The 25600-nt window shown below is 30.3% G+C and overlaps 1 protein-coding gene across 3 annotated transcripts in view; it reads left to right on the top strand.

The window, feature by feature from the left end:
* The window catches only part of LOC145295828 (TPR repeat-containing protein DDB_G0287407-like), a 290573-nt gene that overhangs the window by 86804 nt on the left and 178169 nt on the right, over positions 1-25600 (top strand). For 2 of the 3 annotated variants that reach the window (XM_080141533.1, XM_080141535.1), the window contains one exon: positions 23673-23710. The exons of the other annotated variant lie outside the window; for it this stretch is intronic. The gene's annotated coding sequence lies outside the window, so the exon portion shown is untranslated. The remainder of the gene's footprint in view (positions 1-23672; positions 23711-25600) is intronic. 3 annotated transcript variants of the gene reach the window in all.

The raw sequence follows: 25600 nt of genomic DNA on the forward strand, positions 1-25600 counted from the left end.
GTTTGTGTATGAATGTTAATCAGTAATTTATGTATGTTTGTGTATGAATGTTAATCAGTAATTTATGTATGGTTGTGTATGAATGTTAATCAGTAATTTATGTATGTTTGTGTATGAATGTTAATCAGTAATTTATGTATGTTTGTGTATGAATGTTAATCAGTAATTTATGTATGGTTGTGTATGAATGTTAATCAGTAATTTATGTATGTTTGTGTATGAATGTTAATCAGTAATTTATGTATGTTTGTGTATGAATGTTAATCAGTAATTTATGTATGGTTGTGTATGAATGTTAATAAGTAATTTATGTATGGTTGTGTATGAATGTTAATCAGTAATTTATGTATGTTTGTGTATGAATGTTAATCAGTAATTTATGTATGGTTGTGTATGAATGTTAATCAGTAATTTATGTATGGTTGTGTATGAATGTTAATCAGTAATTTATGTATGGTTGTGTATGAATGTTAATCAGTAATTTATGTATGTTTGTGTATGAATGTTAATCAGTAATTTATGTATGGTTGTGTATGAATGTTAATCAGTAATTTATGTATGGTTGTGTATGAATGTTAATCAGTAATTTATGTATGTTTGTGTATGAATGTTAATCAGTAATTTATGTATGTTTGTGTATGAATGTTAATCAGTAATTTATGTATGGTTGTGTATGAATGTTAATCAGTAATTTATGTATGGTTGTGTATGAATGTTAATCAGTAATTTATGTATGTTTGTGTATGAATGTTAATCAGTAATTTATGTATGGTTGTGTATGAATGTTAATCAGTAATTTATGTATGGTTGTGTATGAATGTTAATCAGTAATTTATGTATGGTTGTGTATGAATGTTAATCAGTAATTTATGTATGGTTGTGCATGAATGTTAATCAGTAATTTATGTATGGTTGTGTATGAATGTTAATCAGTAATTTATGTATGTTTGTGTATGAATGTTAATCAGTAATTTATGTATGTTTGTGTATGAATGTTAATCAGTAATTTATGTATGTTTGTGCATGAATGTTAATCAGTAATTTATGTATGGTTGTGTATGAATGTTAATCAGTAATTTATGTATGTTTGTGTATGAATGTTAATCAGTAATTTATGTATGTTTGTGTATGAATGTTAATCAGTAATTTATGTATGTTTGTGTATGAATGTTAATCAGTAATTTATGTATGGTTGTGTATGAATGTTAATCAGTAATTTATGTATGTTTGTGCATGAATGTTAATCAGTAATTTATGTATGTTTGTGTATGAATGTTAATCAGTAATTTATGTATGGTTGTGTATGAATGTTAATCAGTAATTTATGTATGGTTGTGTATGAATGTTAATCAGTAATTTATGTATGGTTGTGTATGAATGTTAATCAGTAATTTATGTATGGTTATGTATGAATGTTAATCAGTAATTTATGTATGGTTGTGTATGAATGTTAATCAGTAATTTATGTATGGTTGTGTATGAATGTTAATCAGTAATTTATGTATGGTTGTGTATGAATGTTAATCAGTAATTTATGTATGTTTGTGTATGAATGTTAATCAGTAATTTATGTATGGTTGTGTATGAATGTTAATCAGTAATTTATGTATGTTTGTGTATGAATGTTAATCAGTAATTTATGTATGGTTGTGTATGAATGTTAATCAGTAATTTATGTATGTTTGTGTATGAATGTTAATCAGTAATTTATGTATGGTTGTGTATGAATGTTAATCAGTAATTTATGTATGGTTGTGTATGAATGTTAATCAGTAATTTATGTATGGTTGTGTATGAATGTTAATCAGTAATTTATGTATGGTTGTGTATGAATGTTAATCAGTAATTTATGTATGGTTGTGTATGAATGTTAATCAGTAATTTATGTATGGTTGTGTATGAATGTTAATCAGTAATTTATGTATGTTTGTGTATGAATGTTAATCAGTAATTTATGTATGGTTGTGTATGAATGTTAATCAGTAATTTATGTATGTTTGTGTATGAATGTTAATCAGTAATTTATGTATGGTTGTGTATGAATGTTAATCAGTAATTTATGTATGGTTGTGTATGAATGTTAATCAGTAATTTATGTATGGTTGTGTATGAATGTTAATCAGTAATTTATGTATGTTTGTGCATGAATGTTAATCAGTAATTTATGTATGTTTGTGCATGAATGTTAATCAGTAATTTATGTATGGTTGTATATGAATGTTAATCAGTAATTTATGTATGTTTGTGCATGAATGTTAATCAGTAATTTATGTATGGTTGTGTATGAATGTTAATCAGTAATTTATGTATGTTTGTGTATGAATGTTAATCAGTAATTTATGTATGTTTGTGCATGAATGTTAATCAGTAATTTATGTATGGTTGTGTATGAATGTTAATCAGTAATTTATGTATGTTTGTGTATGAATGTTAATCAGTAATTTATGTATGTTTGTGAATGAATGTTAATCAGTAATTTATGTATGGTTGTGTATGAATGTTAATCAGTAATTTATGTATGTTTGTGTATGAATGTTAATCAGTAATTTATGTATGTTTGTGCATGAATGTTAATCAGTAATTTATGTATGGTTGTGTATGAATGTTAATCAGTAATTTGAAAATATTTTTTCGAACACCAGACAAATGTTTACATGTGGTCATCTAACATAATGCATTTTTTCATGATCCCTACGGTGCGTCTACTCTGCATCAGCAGAATCAGCTGGTAAATTCTATCTCCTCTTATCTCCATCACTATCTTTTTCTTTTTTTTTTCTTTTTGTTCTCTTTTTCTCTTTATCTTTTTCTTTCTCTTTCTTGAACGTAATTAATAAAATAGCATCAATAAATACAATTGGATTTTAACAATTAAGGTTTTCTTCACTTTTTGAAAAAATACATATTCACACATAAAGCAACCTCTTCAGGATGAGGGCGAAAGCTGCTATCCTGAAGTTGAACCACTTTTTGGTAGTTTAGACCAAAGAGAATAATTCTCTCTACCCACTTGCCACATCCACTTAACCACTTCCTGTTTTCATGATGTCACATTAATTTGAACCTATCTTCTGTACTATCAATATTAAGTAATCATCTCTTCTCAGGTTGTAAATTTTACCCTCAGTGCACACAATACTAAGAATTAAGACTTCTAGCTAGTCGTAGGTGACTGAATCTGCGGATTAAATAAATGGCTCCATTGGAAATTCTGTACAGATTCCTGAGTTCGACAAGAAAGTTACATCAGCCGAAACATTTTGAGGATAACATTCAAGATGAGAACAGTCGTGTAATATAGTGCATGTGAGCATGTGGAAAATATCAGCAGCAGCAAAGTATAGCCAGCATGTGAAGAGATTAGCAGCAGCAGCAAGATGAGGATAGTAGTCAGATTATCCGAATAATACAAATTAGCCTTTTAATATACTGTACATGTGATCGACATGGTTATCTAATTTGCATGATGCATTGCAAAAGGACATGTCATTAATTCACAATTTGTTTTCTAATTCAGTGATTGTTTTCACTTTATTATGATGCATAATTCTATTCATATTTGATCTCGTGAACAGAAAATTAGTATTTTTGGTGAAAATAGTTTTTTCAGTAAAAAGTATGTTGTAGTTTTCTTGAAACATTGTTTATCGGATAAAAGGTGTATTTGAAGGCTTGTCAATTCAGGAATTATTCAGTTATTGTAAATAGATAAATAAATAAATACAATTCAGTAGTTTAAATGTTAATTTATTTATCTGAATGTAGATCGTAAATTTCTCATAATTTACGATCTACAGTCGGGTAAATAAATTAATATTTATTTAAATTACTGAATTGTATTTATTTATTTATCTATTTACAATAACTGAATAATTTACGATCTACATTCTACATTCAAAAATTTTTACCTGTTTTGTGAAATTTGCAAAAGATAGGCTTATCTGTTTTGTAACCTATGAAGAAGGAATACTCACATGCACACAAAGTGTCTTTTATATAAGAATGTAGATTTAAAATATTCTTTTTTGATTTTCAAACACTATTATCCATACAAAACTTCCTTATTCAAGAGAGGGTGTTTCGAATATAGACTCCAAGCCCGTGCATATGTCTGTCAGAGTCCTTACGGCAGAGTGGGAAGTATCCAAGCATGTTAAAGTAGTTAGAGGGGATGGAGGAGTGTAGGTTAGTCTCACTTAGTGCTAAGATATCCGGGGTGTTTGTTAGGAGAAATGCTTTAATATCATTTAAATTAGTTCTAGACCCACCGATGTTAGTAAATGCAAATGGGAGGAGGCAATTTGATTTTCTTTGAGTTTTGTCCTTGTTTAAGCTTTGTCGATGTTGTAACTTGATACAAACGAACAAAATCTAGAAAAATTGCTCCATATTTTTATTTTTTCAAAGGCTTTATGTCTAAATTAAATATACTAAAAACCAATCAACATTTTTTTTATTTGCAAATAAAATCAATTTAAAGTTCTTTTATTAAATATATTCTTAAAGAAAAAAAATATAGTGAACCTTTTTTCCTATAATAATTCATTTATTTTCAAAGGGAATTTGCATTGAAAAAAGATAAAAAGATAAAATTAGTCTTTTTCTGCTCAGTATATCTTCCTCTCCGCTCTCGCCCGTCCTTATATCTCCCTAATTTCCAGTCTCACTTTCCCTCTTCTCTTCCCTCTCAATCCCTCTCGCTCCCCCCCTCCTCTCTCATTTACTTTTCCTCCTATCTTTCAATCCTGCTAACCATTTGTCTGTCTGTACATCAGCCACACATATCTATTAAACACTAATAAGTACAGTGACACTTTCTTTCCATCGGTATGCTAACAACTTTAATCGCTGACAAGAACGCTGAAGGTCAGCTGAACCTGGTTTCGTTTGAACTGAATTTCTTAATCTTGCTTTCTAGATAAGCAATCATGATTGCTAACATCGTAGGAAAAATAAAATCGCAGAATACAAGTGAAACCTAATGTAGATTTACTATCAGAGTAAAGGAATTTTCATTGCTACCAATGATGGAATTTCTTTTAATTTATGCAGATTGCATATATATTATAAAATCAATCCTCTATTGATTATTATATACTAGCGGGGGTGCCTGGCGTTGCCGGGGTGTTTGGAGGTGTGTGTTGAAAAAAAAAAACTGGTAGTAGGCAGACAGGAAGGCTCGAACACATACCGCGAAGGAGGAAAAGAATGTGAAAGTAAAACGTGACATCTTTGCTGTTGCGCCCATCTCCAAACCAGAAGTGATGTCACTTTAAATTAAATTTTTGACGTAGGTTTAAATTAAGGCTAAGACAATAAAAAAAAAAGTCATGATTTTCGAAAATATCGGTGAAAAAAGCGACCCCCTCCTGGTAGAAAAGTGCCCAGTTGAGGGTGAAAGAATTAATGTTTTGAGCTAATTTTTCAATATTTGTCGTCCGAAGGGTCGTGCTTCAAAATGATGCCAATCCCGTGAAAATCTGTCGCATCTGTCGGAAATTTTAGGCAGACATACATACATACATACATACATACATACAGACAGATCAGATTTATATAATAGATTACGAAGAATAATTTGCCCTGTGGACTAATTTGCAAAAAAAAAACAAAAAAAACAATAATGATGATAATGTCGTTCATCAAATTTCGTCTGTGTTTGTTAACAATATCATGTCAACTCATATTTGGGCTTGAGGATGAATGCCCTGGAAAAGTCACTTCTGATTAATATTTAGTTTTAAAATATGCAAACAAAGAAATGATTTGCAGCAGTTTTACATTATACTTCCTCTTTTATCGTAAATTGAACTCAAAGAAAAAATTAAAATAAAATGGTAAGATACACCCGGAATTGAACAGGAGACCATTCGATCCGTGAATGCTCTACCACTGAGCTATATCTCCAGATGGCAAATCTGTTTTTTTTTTTTTTTTTTTGAAGAAGAAGAAATGATTTGCTGAGGTTTTATTATCGCCCTTGGCTGGTGTAATATAAAATATTTCCTTGTAAAAATTTTCCTTTTTTTTTTTTTTTAATCTATGAGAGAAAAACTATTTTTAAGATCGGATTTTGTTTTTGATTTTTGATACTTATCGGATTAATTTCTGTACAAAACATATCTAAGAACACTGCCAGACATATAAATTACCTGTTTTGTGAAATTTGCAAAAGATAGGCTTATCTGTTTCGTAACCTATGAAGAAGGAATACTCACATGCACACAAAGTGTCTTTTATATAAGAATGTAGATTTAAAATATTCTTTTTTGATTTTCAAACACTATTATCCATACAAAACTTCCTTATTCAATTTTTCTTAAAATAATTTTTTTTTTTCAATTTCTTTTGTAATCAATAATTCTTTAAATATTATGTTGTTGAATTTTTTAAAATGAAGATCGATTATTCATATTATTTAGATACTTCCGACTACCGTTCTCATTTTGAGTGTTATTTTAATTTTTGGTCTTCTAGAAGTTGAAGGTTCAATCTTCAGTGTGGGTGACGCTCATAATACAATTGCAAATTACTTAGGACTTCTACCCAGTCATGGCTGAAGGAATAAAAGCATGCTACCATCTGTGTATTAAATAAAGTGGTTCTGTTCGAAATGTTGTGCAGATTCCCAAATTTGACAGAAAGATTCCTGAGTTCATCCAGATACACATGAAGAAGGTTATATCGACAAACATTGTGAAAATTATACTCCAGGAAAAAAAAACAGTCGTCCAAAAAACTGCAAAAGTACAAATTAATAAATATGCAGTTCAAATTGATAAAATTGATTCCTTTTACAGCAAATACATGTTTGGCTATAAATAACAATATTCCGGAAGAGTGAGTGAGTGAGATTGGCTAGTCAGAATCAAATAATCATTTATCAGATTAATTCTTATTGATGGTAAACTCTGAAAATAAAATGAAATCCCCCCCCCCCTCCAGCCACCCCACTTAATATGAAAGATTTTGATATCTTTTGTTTGGGTCGTATTTTTCATCTCTTTAAAAAAAATTACATTTTTTAGATTTTGTTCATTAAAAATTTAAATTAAACATAAAATTATATTGTTTCTAAATTTTTGGGATGATTTGTATTAATAATTTGTATTAATAATTTGTATTTCTGTTCTTGAGTGTTATTCACACATTTCAATCAATGTAACTTTGTCTGCAAGGACCCATAGCATAGTGGATAAAATACTTGGTAAAGTTCAGATACACTCTTCTGTAGGTTGAAGGTTCAATTCTTAGTGTGGGCAACACTAGTATATAGTTGCGGATTACTTGGACTTTCTATCCAGTCATAGCTGATGGAACAAGAGCTTGCAGATTCCCACGCAAGTTCAAAACGGATACACCTGAAGAAGGTCGGAGATTTCATCGACTGAAACATTGTGAAAATAACACTCAAGATGAGAACAGTAATCGGAAGAATCAAATATGAATTAAAATTATTTTGTATTTTTAAAGTTTGTCATTGATAGCAATTAATTTAATAAATCAATAATTTATTCGAACTTGCGAATGTTTACTTCAGATAAAAATTTATTTCACTTCAGTTTCTGTCGAATCAAACACTTATTTGAGCTTTTAATTTTAACATGGATCTATTTTAATAAGGTGATCACCTTCACATTTTCAGCTGCTTATGTTCTGAATAAAGTTTTCTGTATTTCTTGAGAGTTTTAAGAAGCAAAAATCAGCTTTTGTTGCTAATACAAACGTTTTTCATCATCAGCCTAACTGTTGTATTAATATTAGACTGTTCGTATTCTTAAAATGATTATAACATAACATTAGGTAACAGTTTTCCGTTTATGACAACCATTTAAAATGTTGTTTTATGGTGATGATGTAAGTGACAGTGTTTGCATATAGCTTATCTTTCTATATATATAAAAGCGAAAATGTGTGTATGTATGTGTGTTTGTGTGTCCGCTAAAAACTTTCGACAGACACAACAAAAATTCACAAACTCGGTATCATATTGAAGCTCCATCCTTCACTCGAAAAATTGGCCAAAAACGTTCATATTTTTTGGGGGAGGGCGGAAGGGTCAACAAAAACGGTCCTCTTATGACGATGACCGGTTCTACGCATGCGTCAGATGTCATGACCTGATTTACTTTAAATAGTTGAAAAACTGACTAAATTTCATGTACGTCACGTTAGCTCAGTTGATTAGCGCGTTGGTTCGTTGGGTTTGAATCGTGGTGTGAGATGTCTTTTTAAAATTTTTTTTTATTTTTTAAATTTAAATATTGAACCAGTGTTATTTAAGCCATTTTTCACGTAACGTTAGTTTTTCTGGGTTTTTTTTTTTTTTACTTCGCTTATCCACCACACACCCAAAAACACCCGGGTACCCACCGATTTTTTAAATTTTAATTTCAATACCGAAACAGGCTTATTTAAGCCATTTTTCACGTGTTCGTTTTTCTGTTTTCATCATTCGTTTGCCTTACGTTAGTTTTTTTTGTGTTTTTTTTTCAATGTTTTGATTACATCCCCCCCCCCCCCGCTTAAGTTTTAACGTTGTTTTCTTTTTTTACTTCGTTTATAACAAACAAACCTGGTCATTGACCTCATTTGCTGAATAGCTTCCGTCGTCGTAACGCTCGACAAATTCCATGCGTGCACCTGTCAATTTGGTTCTTACTTAAATAAATTCAAACATCTTTAAGTAACTCATTCTAGCTAGCCGATTTTATTTTCAAACTTCGCCTCAGGGCTTCGGGTTCAATGCTACCAGTTTCTTTTTTATTTAACACCACCAAACACCCGGGCAATGCCGGATACCCCTCGCTAGTCTATATATATATAAAAGGCAAAATCTGTGATCATTTCGTGTATGTCTTCAAAAGGCTTCTTTCACACGCGCTCCCGGGGTCGTTACTATCGCTTAAAACTGTGTATATAGGTCCTATATCATAATATCTAGGAATTAGGAAAGCGCGTAGCGTATAGATTTATTTACATCGATTTTTACAAAATTATTGCTATTTTGGCTTCTCGCGTGTTGATTGGGCTTTTTAGTATAAATAAAATGAAACTAAACCCAAATGAACGTGTCCGCGGCAATGCGCCGGGAACAGATGCTTACACTGCGTGACTTCTATTTGACCTTCTTAATTAGGTCAAATGGAAGCAGCAAAGTTAACTTTTATTACGCACGCCTGTTTTTATAGTTATAGTTAGATAAAACACGTCTACACTGTATGGCCCAATGGTAACATCGCACGGTTTTTTTTTTTCACACATTAATTTCCAACTCAAGGGTACGGGTTCGATTCTAATACTCACCTACCAAAACATTTTTTTATTATTATTTTATTTTATTATTATTTACCCCCACACCCCCACACCCCGGAGTTTTGATTTACCTCAAGACACCCGGGCATCGCCAGGTACCCCCCGCTAGTATATATATAAAAGGCAAATGTTTGCTATTTCAGCTTTTCATGTGTTCATTCAGCTGTTTCGTATAAAAGCGAAACTGATCTGAAGCAAAGGTGCAGCTCCCGGCCTTTATGCCGGGAATGTTCAGAAAGCAATGGGCATTTGATAAAGGTGGGGGAAACTCGTTATATCAGACAATTGCTATTCATATGGACACTCTCCTCTTTATGGGGAGCTGGTCCCCCCCCCCAACTTTTTGGCGAAAACAAAAGTTGGGAAACAAAACCAAAATAACTACCCCACATTAAACGTTCACTGCAGGACTTCTATGGCGTGATCATTAAAATCATGCACCTGTCAATTTCACTTTTTAATCGTTAAATTTGAACTCTCCCTTCGTGGGCGCGTGGGTAAGTTGTCAGTTTTTTCACACTTTCTGTTCCACCTTCACATCAATGTCCAGGTTCGATCCCACCTATTTATCAAAACCTTTCCTTTTCTGTTCCCCCCCCCCCCCCCAACACCCGGCTAATGCCGGGTACCCCCGCTAGTCTATAATATAAATCTCACCTGTCTGTTTAAATGTATATATGAATAATGTATGTAAGTCTCGCAAAAACTTTTGAGAGACTCGACAGATTTTCACGAGATTGGTATCATTTTGAAGCGTCGCCCTTCAGACGACAAATATCGAAAAATTGGCGAAAAACATGGGCAATTTTCTACAAGGAGGATCGTTTTTTTTTTTTTTCTTTTTTGCTGACATTTTTTGAAAGTCATTCAATCCTTGCTTCCACGACGTTGCATAAAAGGTGTTACTTCGCCAACCTGTGACGTCACAACCACGGTAGGCACATTGGTAAGACCATTTTTTTTTTTTTCCCACCGGCGCATTACAAGGTCGAGTCTTCTTACTCCTATTTTTTTTTTTTTTGCGCTTGCAATTTTCTTTTTGTTTTATTTTGCTCAACCAACACCCTTATATACACTTTCACTTTTCTGTCATCGTGTCATGGGTTCAAGCCTGCCTGCTACAACTTTTTTTTTTTATTTTGATCAACACACACCTCCAAACATCCAGGAAACGCCAGGCAACTAGTCTAGTCTATATATCTATATATATATAAAAGGCAAAATGTGTGTGGCCATTTCGTGTATGTCTTGCAAAGGCTTCTTTCGCACACGCTCCCGGGGTCGTCACTATCGCTTAAAACTGTTTATATAGGTCCTATATCATAATATATAGGATTTGAGAACGCGGGTCGTCTCTAGATTTATTTACGTCGACTTTTATGAGATTTGCGCTATTTCGCTCTGTCACCTGTTTGTCCTGCATTTTAGTATAAATGCAGTGAAATTAAAACGTTGTGTTTTCGGCTTTTCCCCCTTCCCACCATCATCTGGGGGCAAGTGAAAACTAAAAATAACGATCCCGCTATGACCTCATTTAGCGTCTTCCTGTCAATCGAATCTCTTTTACTAGCTTTATAAGCCTTAACTTAACAGCTAATAAATTTCTCTCACTCGTGGTCGAGACGGTTAAGTTGTTGGCCTTGGTCTCCACCTCCGCGTTGTCAAGGCTTTCCGGGTTCAATCCCTCTTCCCGACCAATACTATTTTTTTTCTTTTACACCTTTAAACACCCGGGCAACGTTTTTTTTTTATTACTTCGCTTATTCTTTAGTTTACCCCTCCCCCATACACAAGTTTATTTATGCCATTTTTTTCCGTTTTGTTTTTTGTTTTTTTTTACATCGTCTTTTTTATAATATTTAAGCAGGGTTATTAATTACCCCCCCATATACACACACCTACAAACAACCGGGCAACGCCGGGTACCCCCCCCCCAGTATATATATAAAAGCGAAAATGTATGTATGTATGTTTGAATGTCTGCTAAAAACCTTCGACAGACGCGACGAAAATTCACAAACTCGGTATCACATCGAAGCTCTATCCTTTGCTCGAAAAATATCGAAAAATTGGCCAAAAACGTTAACTTTTTCATCCGAAATCGACAATTTTCGACAGGGGGGGGGGTCAACAAAAACGGTCCTCTCGTGACAATGACCGATTCTACGCATGCGTCAGATGACGTCATGACCTGATTTACTTTAAATAGTTGAAAAACCAACAAATTTCATGTATGTCGCGTTAGCTCAGTTGGTTAAGGCCTTGGTTCATTATCTAAACGTTTTGGGTTCGAATCGTGGTGTGAGATGTTTTTTTTTTTTTTTTTTTTAATTTAAATATTGAACCAGTGTTATTTAAACCATTTTTTGTGTAATGTTCGTTTTTCTGCTTTTTTTTTTTTTTACTTCGCTTATTCTTAGCGACACCCAAAAACACCCGGGTACCCACCGATTTTTTAAATTTTTTAAGCTATTTTTTACATGTTCGTTTTTCTGTTTTCATTGTTCGTTTGCCTTATGTGAGTTTTTTTTTGTGTTTTTTTTTTTCCCACTTAAGTGTTAACGTTGTTTTCTGTTTTTTACTTCGCTTATAACAAACAAACCTTCGTCGTCGTAACGCTCAACGACTTCTGGCTGCGCACCTGTCAATTTGGTTCTTAAATAAATTCAAACATCTTTCACTAACTCATTCTGGCTGGCCGATTTTATTTTCAAACTTCTCCTCAGGGCTTCCGGTTCGATCCTACCCCCCCGGGGGTTCTTTTTTATTTAACACCACACACACCTACAAACACCCGGGCAACGCCGGGTACCCCAGCTATAAATACTATTTTTATATCTGTATTTCATGTTTTTTTAAAAGTATTTCTATCTTTTGATTTCATTACATGGATTCATTTGCATTCATGCAATGTCTTCCAGAGAAAAGCTATAATAATTTGTTTTGTCTCATTATTTTCAGCTATTTGCAAGCTTTACATGAATCTTGTATATGAAGTCCGAATTTCCGATTTGACTGGTATATCTCCACATACAAACGATAGAATTCTACTTCGTATGCATTTTAGTCACATAGTTGTATGATCTTCCAGAATAAAAGATTTAGTTTTATCCACATTCATTGATTTTTATATTTTATCTTGTCAGCTATTCTCTCAAAGTAATTTCAGTGTGAGAATAGAAATGATTACCTCCTCCTAATATTAAGCCCTCCTCCTTCAACTCGGAACATTGGAAAAGAAATCTGATTTTCACATTACACCATCTGTCAGCCACTTTGCATTAGTCACTATACTTATCAACAATTACACGGCTAATACAAAAGACTTTCCAAAGGTATATTTTCAGATTAGAATTAATAAATATCCTCAGTCATATTTCTCATGGTGTTTTTTAGAATATACATAACCATCCCCTACAATTCTTTGTGTTGAGCTCAATTTTTAACTATTATGCACTATTCACTATGTAGTGATTAAGCTTTATGTTTATTTAATGATAAGAGAGGGGTGTATATTTATCATAATAGCACTTTATTTTAGCATGTATGTAATGCTGGTTTGCACTAGCAAAAAAAAAAAGTTCTTGTCAGTGAGGCTGGTGTTGGAATAGAAAGCCGGTTAGTTAACATAAAAACACAGACACCGACTGATAATACCTGAGTGAAGCTACAATTAATTTAAAGAAAATTATTTCAACATACTATATCATCAGATTCTATTTTCATTTGATCTACTTTCGTGCAGCATCAAGTAATTATTGCTAGTAATATATAGCATTTAAGGAGTCAAAGTCGAGCATTTTGGCTATGGATTCCGCAACAATGATTAGCACTTTTATATAATAGACATGATGGAAAACGAATGTACATATATCCAAGTTAATGGCAGAAAACCTAGAAAATGATCTTCAATCTATAGTGAAATTGGGGCATAAATTGGTAGTAGCATTTAATGCTACTAAAACTAAGCTTCTTTCCTTTAACAACTACAAAAAAAAAAAAACCTCTCAACCAATGATTGCCATAACAAATAACACTCTACCTGAGAACCCATTATTCAAACCTCTTGGCCTAACATTTACAGGCAACATGAATTGGAACAAATACATTAAGGATATTGCCAAGGCTGCTGCAAAGAAGGTAGGCTCCCTCTACCATGCTAAAAAAATTAATCACACCAGAGAGCATCCTATATTTTTTCAAAGCCACAATTCGTTCATGTGTGGAATCTTGTGGCCACATGTGAGCTGGTGCACCACCACTAGTCTCTCACTCTTTCGGTCTAAAAAAAAAGTCTCAAATCTAATAGGTCCTGCATTATCAGCCAAGCTCCAACCTCTGTCCAATCAGCACAATGTTGCATCCCTGTGCCTGCCTAACAACAGGGCTCTACATGGCGAGTGAAACACATATGGGCAGGAGCTGCTAGAAAAGACTTGTCCTGCCTTGATAGGGTTCAAAATAGACTTCGTGGCCTGGTGGGAGATGTCCTTTTCTCTTCGCTGCAACCTCTATCTCACAGAAGAGATGTTGCGAGTTTGTCTCTGCTTTATCGTTATTTTCATGGAAAGTGTTCAACTGAGCTTCAGTCTATGGTCCCCCCTTGCCAAACTTTCACAAGAAACACTAGACTAGATGAAAACATTATCAATAATTTTCCCCACTCTTTATCTGTACCTAAACCTAAACATAGATTCCATGATCAAAGCTTCTTTCTTAGAACTGCACGCCTGTGGAATTGTCTTCCGTTTTCCTGCTTTCCAGCTGTCTATAATATGGTTGTCTTCAAGTCCAACGTGAACAAGTTTCTGATGAGCCGTTTCACTTAAATTAACAAATTTACCGAACTTCCATTACTATCGATTACTATATTGTCCTTTTGACTACTCTACACTCTTTAACCCTTATCCTTGAGTGGCCTATCGGCCTTGATAAGTGGTGACGCCTATGTAAAAAAAAAAAAGAAAAAGAAACAGTCGCATTTGCAAGTGATTTTTCAAAGTGGTGACTAGAAATAATGAAACGCTTATCTTTTGGCGATTGTATTTCTTTCAATGACAATCTTCTAAAGCTCACTACTGAATGAAAAATATCTTTTCAACTTTTTATTTTTATATAAAACGAACAAAGTTAAATTATTTAAACAATATAAGTTAAATAGAACTTTTTTTGTTAACAAAGGCTGTTTAAAAGAATATCTGAAGAAATTAGAATGTTTATACCTTCAAGTATCAACATAAAATTTGTTTTATATTTAAAATTACACTTATTTAAAAAAAACAACAAAAAAAAACCCAGAAAAATCTTTATGATGTACATACTCGTCACAGAACTAAGATGTCATATTCTAAAAATCATGTGGGTTTGGCTAGTAACTTTTGCATTTGGCTAGTAAACGAAAATATTTAGTTGTGAAAGGTCAACAAAAGATAAGTTTGTCCGTAGAGCCCTGCAAGTACTTTAATGTGCAGGAGTTTAAATGTAATGTGAACAAACATCTTGCTGCTCAACTTAACACAGTCGCATGTGATACATGATCCCAAATAGTAGCCCCTTACAATCCAAGTGGCAATATATCTTGTTTGAGGTGAAAAAGAGTTTTAAAAAAAAATGTAAAAGATATTGCTGTTTAATTTGAATCTTTTTCAAATTCTGTTTGAAAAGTAGGTTTGCTGTGTTTTGTTAGACATAGTTTTATAATCATTCACGTTATATGAGCTTTTCAGAAAGATATTTTCTAATTTAAATTTTTGATTAATTCCTAAAAACAAAACCTTGTAGCCTTGCTGCCGGATCAATCAAAACAAAATGACTTAATTTGGGTTGATGGGGGTTTAATGGAGATTATTTCTGCCAAAATTAGGGTTTAATCTTCAGGATTAAGTACAGAATTAGACTAATCAAAATCGCTTATCATCCACCTGCCGTCCTTTTAAATTTACATATCGAATTCTAATTCATCATAAGAAGATGGGGAAAAAGTGAAAAGAAGATACAAATATTTGCTTTTTAATAAATGGAGGGATTGTACCTAGTAATTAACTTCCATTTCTTTGTTCACACTTTTCTCAATAACCATGCCTTTTTTTAAATTTTGCACAAACATTAGTCATAGTAAAAGTAAATTTTTGCCAGAACGGATTTTCTGGGATAAATCTGGTTGCCCCCCCCCCTCCAGGGGGCATTATAGGTGTAAAATTGACCCCAAATCGTTAATCCGTTCATTTTTGTTTGCACTTTTCTCAATAACCACATCTTGAATTTTTTAAAAATTTTGCACAAACATTAGTCATGGTGGAAGTAAATTTTTCACTCGTTGAGGGGGACCCCACATGTTTCGCTTTTTTTATTTTTTACAAAACCAGAACTGTTTGGTGTTGTGCTATTACTACTAAGTGGTCATATCTGATTTTTCATATTGTCACCTCATAATCTTTTTAATGGTTTAAAATTCTGGGGTTAGGGTTGGAGTTAGTGAAGGTCATATTTTATTAAGGATTGTATTAAAAAGATATTGAGTATGGCAATTAAAAAAAATGACATTAACCGCAGTAATATCCCTAAGAGTTGCATTACAAAAACAACAAAAGCTTATTGGCAAAAAAAAAAAAAAAAAAAAAAATTAGGAAGCAGCAAAACTTCATCTTGATCATAACAGAATCTTTAATGAGGAAAAATTATTTTTAAAAAAGTGCGTCAATTTTGCAGTTATACTCCCAAAGGTTTTTAAAAGTTATATTGAATTTCCCTTGAAAAACAAAAACTACCATCCATCTTTAATTTAGTTAAAAACAATTCGGGTGATGCAACTTGCTATGAACCCAAAACAGATTTTCTTTCAAGCCTGGAAAAGTTTTAATCCATGTCTACATAATAATCTTGATTTTCCCCTTTCCCTTACAGTCCCATTAGGAAAACGACTGAACACTTTCGAAACAAATCTTCTGCACCCATCACCTACAGCACTTAAAGTGTGTTCTGCAAAACATCTCATCCCCATAGAAAAAGTATTATAAACTGCCTCTGACAAAAACATATTCTTACACAGACAATAACAAACAGTTTTCCTTTCTATTTACCAAGTCCTTCCAATCTCATTTCACCGGCAGAAGTTTATTTACTATTCGTATAGCAATGTTTCTTATAAAAAATACAGATGTACTAAATTAAGACCAACAGAATCTATATATTTATACGATACCGTGTGTGTTAGTTTCTGTGTCACGCTTACATCCGGGTCATGTAATTGTTGTGTACTTCTGTTTCTTGTCATAAATAATTTTACAAAGAATTCTTCATAAGTTTTGATTTCGATTATAGCTGATGGCATTTAAGTCATCTATTTTTTTTTTATGAATAATTTTATCAAGAATTCTTCACAAATTTTTGTTTCGGTTACGACTGAAGGAACTCAATATATATATATATATATATATATATATATATATATAATTTTTTCACAAGTTTTTATTTTGGTTTCAATTCAAGCTAATGCACCAAAGTCATATCGATATATTTTTTTTATTTTTGAAATCGCAACTTTATAATATATAAAAATCGATAGAGCATTGACTCTATAATAATATATACGAAATCTGCAAGAATTAAAATATCATATATCGTACTTTACGACCAGGCTTTGCCTGGCATTCGTGCTAACTTAGATAAATGCTTTTGCAGTTTTAACAAAAGAGCTACAACAATATCAGAGCGTCACTATTTACATTGAACACCTACAGAATGTCAACATCAATATATTACATATGAATGAGTCTCCTGTGGAATTTCCACAGGTCCCGCTAGTTATCAATAATTTTACTCTCACACTGTTAGAACACAATTATCATACAATGCATTATACAGACAATTATTACTAAGTACACTTCATTATGCTATTACAAAACCTTTCATTTTTAAAACTATGCAAATACAATAATGAAATATTACAACATGAATTACAATTCTTTGACTTTTAGTTGCAAAATCAAGGAATTTGAGAATTACAAAAAAATATTCTACAAACTTTAGTCCACTAATACAGTACGTTTATTTTGCATATATTTATTGCATTACATATAAATTATATTTATTGCATTACATATAAATTACATTTATTGCATTACATATAAATTATATTGATTACATATAAATTACATTTATTGCATTACATATAAATTAAATTTATTACATATAAATTAAATTTATTACATATAAATTAAATTTATTACATATAAATTAAATTTATTGCATTACATATAAATTAAATTTATTACATATAAATTAAATTTATTGCATTACATATAAATTAAATTTATTACATATAAATTAAATTTATTGCATTACATATAAATTAAATTTATTACATATAAATTAAATTTATTACATATAAATTAAATTTATTGCATTACATATAAATTAAATTTATTACATATAAATTATATTTATTGCATTACATATAAATTAAATTTATTACATATAAATTAAATTTATTGCATTACATATAAATTAAATTTATTACATATAAATTAAATTTATTACATATAAATTATATTTATTGCATTACATATAAATTATATTTATTGCATTACATATAAATTATATTTATTGCATTACATATAAATTACATTTATTGCATTACATATAAATTACATTTATTGCATTACATATAAATTACATTTATTGCATTACATATAAATTAAATTTATTACATATAAATTAAATTTATTACATATAAATTAAATTTATTGCATTACATATAAATTAAATTTATTACATATAAATTAAATTTATTGCATTACATATAAATTAAATTTATTACATATAAATTAAATTTATTGCATTACATATAAATTAAATTTATTACATATAAATTATATTTATTGCATTACATATAAATTATATTTATTGCATTACATATAAATTATATTTATTGCATTACATATAAATTATATTTATTGCATTACATATAAATTATATTTATTGCATTACATATAAATTACATTTATTGCATTACATATAAATTACATTTATTGCATTACATATAAATTACATTTATTGCATTACATATAAATTACATTTATTGCATTACATATAAATTACATTTATTGCATTACATATAAATTATATTTATTACATATAAATTACATTTTTTACATCACATATAAATTACATTTATCACATATGAATTACATTTATTACATATAAATTACACTTATCACATATAAATTACATTTATTACATTTATCACATACGAATTACATTTTTTACATACGAATTACATTTTGTACATACAAATTATATTCATTACATACAAATTACATTCATTACATACAAATTACATTTATTACATACAAATTACATTTTTTTACATACAAATTACATTTTTTTACATACAAATTACATTTTTTACATACAAATTACATTTTTAACATTACAAAATAAATACAATTCTTTACCCATTTACTTACTGTTTGAATAAATAAAAATGCATTTATAACTAAACTTTCCCATTCTTCAATTTAAAGAATGCATTTTTTTGTGTGTAAGCATTTAATTTTCAAAGTGTTTATATTTTTTATGAAAAATAACTGAAAAAATCTAATTAAAATCCATTATTACAGCGAAAAATGCTATTTTAACTGATATATAAAGTAAAGGTATTATAATGAAAACTTATTTGAAAATACATCATTTGAAATCAAAATTAAAAATTCTGCAAGAACCTTCTTGTCAACTTAATAACCTTTTTTTTTTCTTTTTTTTTTTTTTTAAATAAACCTAACCTTTTTAAAATTAATAGATAAAAAATATTTTTGAGATATAAAGTTAAATACTAAAAGTTTGTTCACATTCAGAATAATTATAAAGTCAATTATGGTGCCAAAGATATATACTGGCAGGCTGCCCAACGTTGTCGGTTGTAAAATACGCATTATTTTTTAATTCATGCAGATTTCTTATTTATTAATATAGAACCAATTCTTTAGTGATTATTATTCAATACATAAATAAGGATTTCAAAAGTTATAAAAAAAATATGACTTGGGTACCATTCGCTAGAATCGAAACCAGAATGTTTAGCACTCCAGCCTTTGTCGTTATTTATGTATCCAGCGTTGTTAGCATTTGAGTAACTGATAAATGGATACAAAAGGTTAAAAATTAAGCGACCTTGAGTTATGAATGTTTAATTTTGCAGGGATAATGTTTTATTCAACTTACCCTGCCAAGATCAACTGTATTGTTTTCAATTTTGATTCAGCAGCAAATTTTGCTGGTTAAAAATCAAATCGAAAGTGTGCTATGGGTCTAAATACCCTATATATCAAATTTTAACTCTCTCAACCAAATATTCAGAGAGGAGTTTTGTAGAGAATTATTGCACACACGCACACCGGCAAGGTCACTTGTGTGTATATATATATATATATATATATATATATATATATATATATATATATATATATAGCTGGTGTGTGTGTGTGCAACAATTCTCTACAAAACTCCTCTCTGAATATTGATATTCAGTAATATAACATTGCTGCATTTCATTTTTTTTTTTTTTTTTTTTTTTTTTTTTTTTTTTTTTGCAACATGATTTTATTTGTACATATTTTCAATTCCCATTCGTGTTTTTTTTTTTTTTTTTTTTTTTTTTTTTTTCGGTAAAACAAATCGCTCGATGCAACTTTGATAAAGCGAGGGCGAAACCGGTCAGTTGTCTCCACCATTTTTTTCTTCTCTTTTCTTCATTTCGTTAACTTTATTTTAAACGTTTTTAATCATCAATTTAAGTCTTCCTTTCATGATTGCGTTATATAAATTTTGTACCCCTCAAAGAATTATATATATATATATATATATTTGTGTGCTATAACATTTTCATCTTAAATTATATGCAATTGTGAAGAATTTAGAAAAAAGTGAAATGAAACCAATCATCTAATAAGAAGTCATAAAAATGATTAATGAACGTTCGTTTTTGAAAGAAATTAGTTAACTTTTATGTAGTCGCTCGCATATCCATGACTGAGTATATTAAAAAGTTTGTTTTAATAATTTTAAATAGAAAAAGACTTTTAATATCAATGTCAGAGTAAAAAAAAAAAAAAAAAAAAAAAGTTTATATATATATATATATATACACACACACACATTTTGAAAACAAGAGATTTGAAAACATAAAAATCATTTAAAATTGTGTAAAATATTCAAAAAGCTCAAGTTCAATTAGCCAGTATTCCTTACGTGAAATTCTTTTTGAATAAAGCATTTGGATAATACCCCCCCCCCCCCTCTACATACACACAAATCCTTGATTTAAAAAATTGCTTTTTATTTTTAATTTTAAGCATTTAATTTGTAGTGGTGTTTACATTTTCTTTTAAAAATAGATGCGTTCCTTTAAAAGTTGCTAAATAAATACTGTACTTTACAAACATAACTAAAAATATGATGGTGCTGATGACAACCATTACATATGTCATGAGAAAGATAAATAAGTGTTCCCTCCTCCCCACCCCAATCAGTATTGCACCTTTTGTTTGTTCATTTTATTATATGAACTAGTTTTTAAAGGAGAATTCATTTTAATTTTTATGCATATACGAAATTGAATCACTTGACTTGAAAAGATATAAAATAACCTTCTTGTTGATTCTTGGCTAATTAATAAAATATGACATGGTCCTGGATATGACCTTAAACTATATCCAGTGGTGAGGCCCCAGCTTGCAGGCTTTGGGGAGTGTGGAGCCACCCTTTAATTGCCATTGCTCCCAGGTCCACTCTGACCTGGAGTGGTAGTACCTATTAGGGTCCCAACTATGGAGTAAATAGAAACCGACTTGAAGACAACAAATATATTCTATTAAAAAAATTTTTTCTTCAAAATCTTTGGATTCGGCATTAAATAACTTGAAAAGGGTTGATATGCCGTAAAACAAAAACAGCCAACCAAAACATGACATGGCAACACATCAAAGGCCGTAAATAACAAAGTTCTCTCTGATTCTCTCTCCTCTGATCTTTAGCACGTGGTACAGTGGGGGAAGAGGTGGCTAGTTACTTTTAATGCATCTAAAACCAAGCTTCTATCTTTACATTATCAACGCTCTGATCCCCATCTGGCATCAATTGAAATGGATGGCTCTCATCTTGGGGAGGATCCATGTTTTGACAAGCTTCTGGGATTGACCTTTACTCCTGGTCTGAAATGGAACATGTACATCAAATCTGTTGCCAAGGTCGCTGGAAAAATGGTAGGATCCTTCTACTGCTCCAGTAGATATCTCACTGCTGATGCAATTCTCTATCTATATAAAAGCCACGTACGTCCAAGGATGGAATACTGTTGCCACATCTGGGCAGGAGCTGCAAAAAACAGCCTATCCTGCCTTGACAAAATACAAAATAGACTTCATGGCTTGGTGGGGGATGGCTTTTCTCTTCCCTGCAACCTCTCTCCCACAGAAGAAATGTTGCGAGCCTGTCATTATTTTGTCGTTATTTCCATGGCAAGTATTCGTCTGAACTCCAATGTCTAGTCCCCCTCGTCAATCTTTCACGAAAAACACCCGTCTAGCTGAAACCACAGTCAATAATTTTCCCCACTCTTTATCTGTGCCTAAATCAAAACATAGATTCCATGAATAAAACTTCTTTCTTAGAAGTGCACGCCTGTGGAAGTCTGTTGCATTTGCCTGTTTCCCACCTGACTACAACTTGGATGTATTCAAGTTCAACATAAACAAATTCCTGATGAACCGCCCCCTTAAGTAAGACACTTTATCAAATCTCCATTATTAACGATTACTACAATATTATCCCGTTGATTACTGTATACACAACAACCCTTATCTTCGAGTGGCCTCCGGGCCTTGATAAGTGGTGACTTCCTTATAAAAGAAAAAAAAAAAAAAAAAAATTAATTTCCTTGACATTATAATAACGCCATGACAATCTTTTTGTTGTTTTTCTTCAAATTACTAAAATTGTTCCTTTTTTTCTGTAAAGAAAGTTACAGCTTGATTTATTGCTGTCCAAATGTAATTTTACTGATTTGTTTTTTTAAATACTGTTATTCACATTTTCAATGTTTTTTAATATACATATTAAAATTGAAAAAAGCAAAATTATTTGCACATTAAGGCTGAGTCTCTGCAGGAGTGGCACTAGGTGTATCAGAATTTTCGTAGGAATTTTTGACACCCCTAACACGAAACTGCGGATAAAATATAAAAAACTCGTAATTTCTCTTTTAAAAGTGGGTTGTTTATTTTCTTTATGGATTATACTTCCAAAATAAACTATTAAAGTTGTTTTAAAAGTAATAGAAATATTTTTTTTTTTTTTTTTTAAAAACAGTAATGAATTTTACGAACTCAATATTTTTCAATTTTAAAAATCTATCCAAAGTTTTCTATTGATTCTATTTTTACGATATTTTCAGGGTCAATATGAAATTTTATGCTCTTTCCAAGAAACCGAATATAATATTTTAGACAAACGTTTTTTTTAAATTCACGCCCCCCCCATTTTCAAGTGTCTATTAAAAAGTACATAATTAATTTACTCACCAAAGTTTTATATATCATAAATTGAAGAGAAAAGGTCAATAAATAATATATTCAAATTTAAAACAAAAAAAAGTAGTGTTTTTTTAGAAATTTACATGTAAAGTTCGAAGTTTAAAACCTTTTTTTTTTAACCACGTTGTTTGTTTTTGCTTTTGTTTTTTATTTAATGAAACCTTGGTCCTTGCTCCTTTAATTGAAAAACAAATTAGGGCTTGAATTACATTTTTCGAGTAGTTATAAGCTTGGAAAGACAGGGGGTCGAATAATTCATGCCTCCCATTTTGAAATGTTTATTAAAAAGTAAATAATTAATTTACTCACCAAAGTGTTATATATCACAAATTGAAGAGAAAAGGTCAATAAATAATATATTCAAATTTAAAACAAAAAAAAGTAGTGTCTTTTAGAAATTTATCTGTAAAGTCCGAAGTTTAAAACCTTTTTTTAAAAAAAAACACATTGTTTGTTTTTTGTTGTTTTTTTTTAACGAAACCTTGGTCTTTGTTCTTTAATTGAAAAAAAAAATTAGGGCTTGAATTACATTTTTCTAGGAGTTATAAGCTTAGAAAGACGGGGTGGAATTATTCACTATTTTTCACAAAATTTCTGACACACCTAGAGTGGCACAGGAGTGGATGTGGGCCTACACTCCTCCTCCTCCTCATGATAACTTCACATGATTTTTTGTTTATTAGTGTAACTTTTTATAATTAATTCTATAGGTTAATTTCTCACAATTCATAGTTGTAATTGGTATATATTTTTTCTTTTAAATTTTAGTACAATCTGGAAAGATGAAAAATGAAATATATTAAATGGTAAGTTTTTTTTCTCGTCAACGTATGTAAAAAAACAAAAAAGAAAACAGATGACATGAACCACAAAATGAATGCTTTATTTTTAGTAGACAACTTCTTTGATCTGATGAAAATGTTTTAATTTTTTTTTGTGTGGGAAGGGGAGTTTATTTTTATTCTATTATTTTTAATATGAACCGAAAAAGACTTTAGAATGCTAACAGCATTTCTGAAATAGCATACCAGGCAATATATATGAACAGCTTGAAACTTAAGATTCCACTTATTTTTCTGTTTTATTTTTCGTTTTCTCTTTGTTTTTTTTGTTTTTTTTTGTTTTTAGGTGAATAAAATCTATCTAGAAATCTGTTTAAAAATAGATAACTCTTCGTACATTAAAAATTATCTGGCTTGCCAAGAAAAATTTTGAAGCAGGATTATCTATTCTTGCATATAACTAATGACAAAAATTTGAAATAGGAATGCTATTAAAAGGAGCTCAACGACACATAATTACTACCTCCTCATTAATAGTAACTCCTTGATTTGTAAATTTAATACATCATTTAATATTGTTGATCTCAATAGAATTGTTTTCACCCATCTATGTTTTCATACAGAACTAATTAATCTGCAGAAACTATTTCTGATTTAACAAAAACAAATGCTTTTATCATGTTTATCAAATATTCTTATTAGTTAGCAATCTTTTAATTTTGTTAGCAATACATCTTTTAATTTTGTTAGCAATACATCTTCTAATTTTGTTAGCAATACATCTTTTAATTTTGCTAGCAATACATCTTTAAATTTTGTTAGCAATACATCTTTAAATTTTGTTAGCAATACATCTTTTAATTTTGTTAGCAATGCATCTTTTAATTTTGTTAGCAATGCATCTTTTAATTTTGTTAGCAATGCATCTTTTAATTTTGTTAGCAATGCATCTTTTAATTTTGTTAGCAATGCATCTTTTAATTTTGTTAGCAATGCATCTTTTAATTTTGTTAGCAATGCATCTTTTTATTTTGTTAGCAATACATCTTTTAATTTTGTTAGCAATACATCTTTAAATTTTGTTAGCAATACATCTTTTAATTTTGTTAGCAATGCATCTTTTAATTTTGTTAGCAATGCATCTTTTAATTTTGTTAGCAATGCATCTTTTAATTTTGTTAGCAATGCATCTTTTTATTTTGTTAGCAATGCATCTTTTAATTTTGTTAGCAATGCATCTTTTTATTTTGTTAACAATGCATCTTTTAATTTTGTTAGCAATGCATCTTTTAATTTTGTTAGCAATGCATCTTTTAATTTTGTTAGCAATGCATCTTTTAATTTTGTTAGCAATGCATCTTTTAATTTTGTTAGCAATGCATCTTTTAATTTTGTTAGCAATACATCTTTTAATTTTGTTAGCAATACATCTTTTTATTTTGTTAGCAATACATCTTTATATTTTGTAAAAAAAAAAAAAAAATCATTCGTTGTGTGCAAGCTTTCACTAATGCTGAACAATACTTCTTACAAATTGATTTGGCTTTCAAATGTTTTCCCTCCCAAATTTATATTAGGTATATATAAGTTGTAAAACTGCATGCATTCTCATGACAATATAAGGATGAGTAAGACTTTCATCTGGATCTTCTCTATTATGCATTAAATATTCCCAATGGAAACGTTGATAACTAAAAATATTTATCTGATCAGACTGAAATTTTGTGTTTACTGTTATCAAAGAGCATCAGTTTCAAATCTGAAGTTGAAATTCTGTCAAAATTTCAAGCAAGAACAGACTTAAAGTTAAGGCCATATAAGACGCATTACTTCATTTGCCATAATTTTTTTTTTTTTTTACACAGTGATCACCACTTAACAAGGCCCGGAAGCCACTCAGGGATAAGGGTTATT

This window comes from Euprymna scolopes, chromosome 16, assembly GCF_053919585.1.
Source record: "Euprymna scolopes isolate OS-2025 chromosome 16, ASM5391958v1, whole genome shotgun sequence".
Taxonomy (NCBI): Eukaryota; Metazoa; Mollusca; class Cephalopoda; order Sepiida; family Sepiolidae; genus Euprymna; species Euprymna scolopes.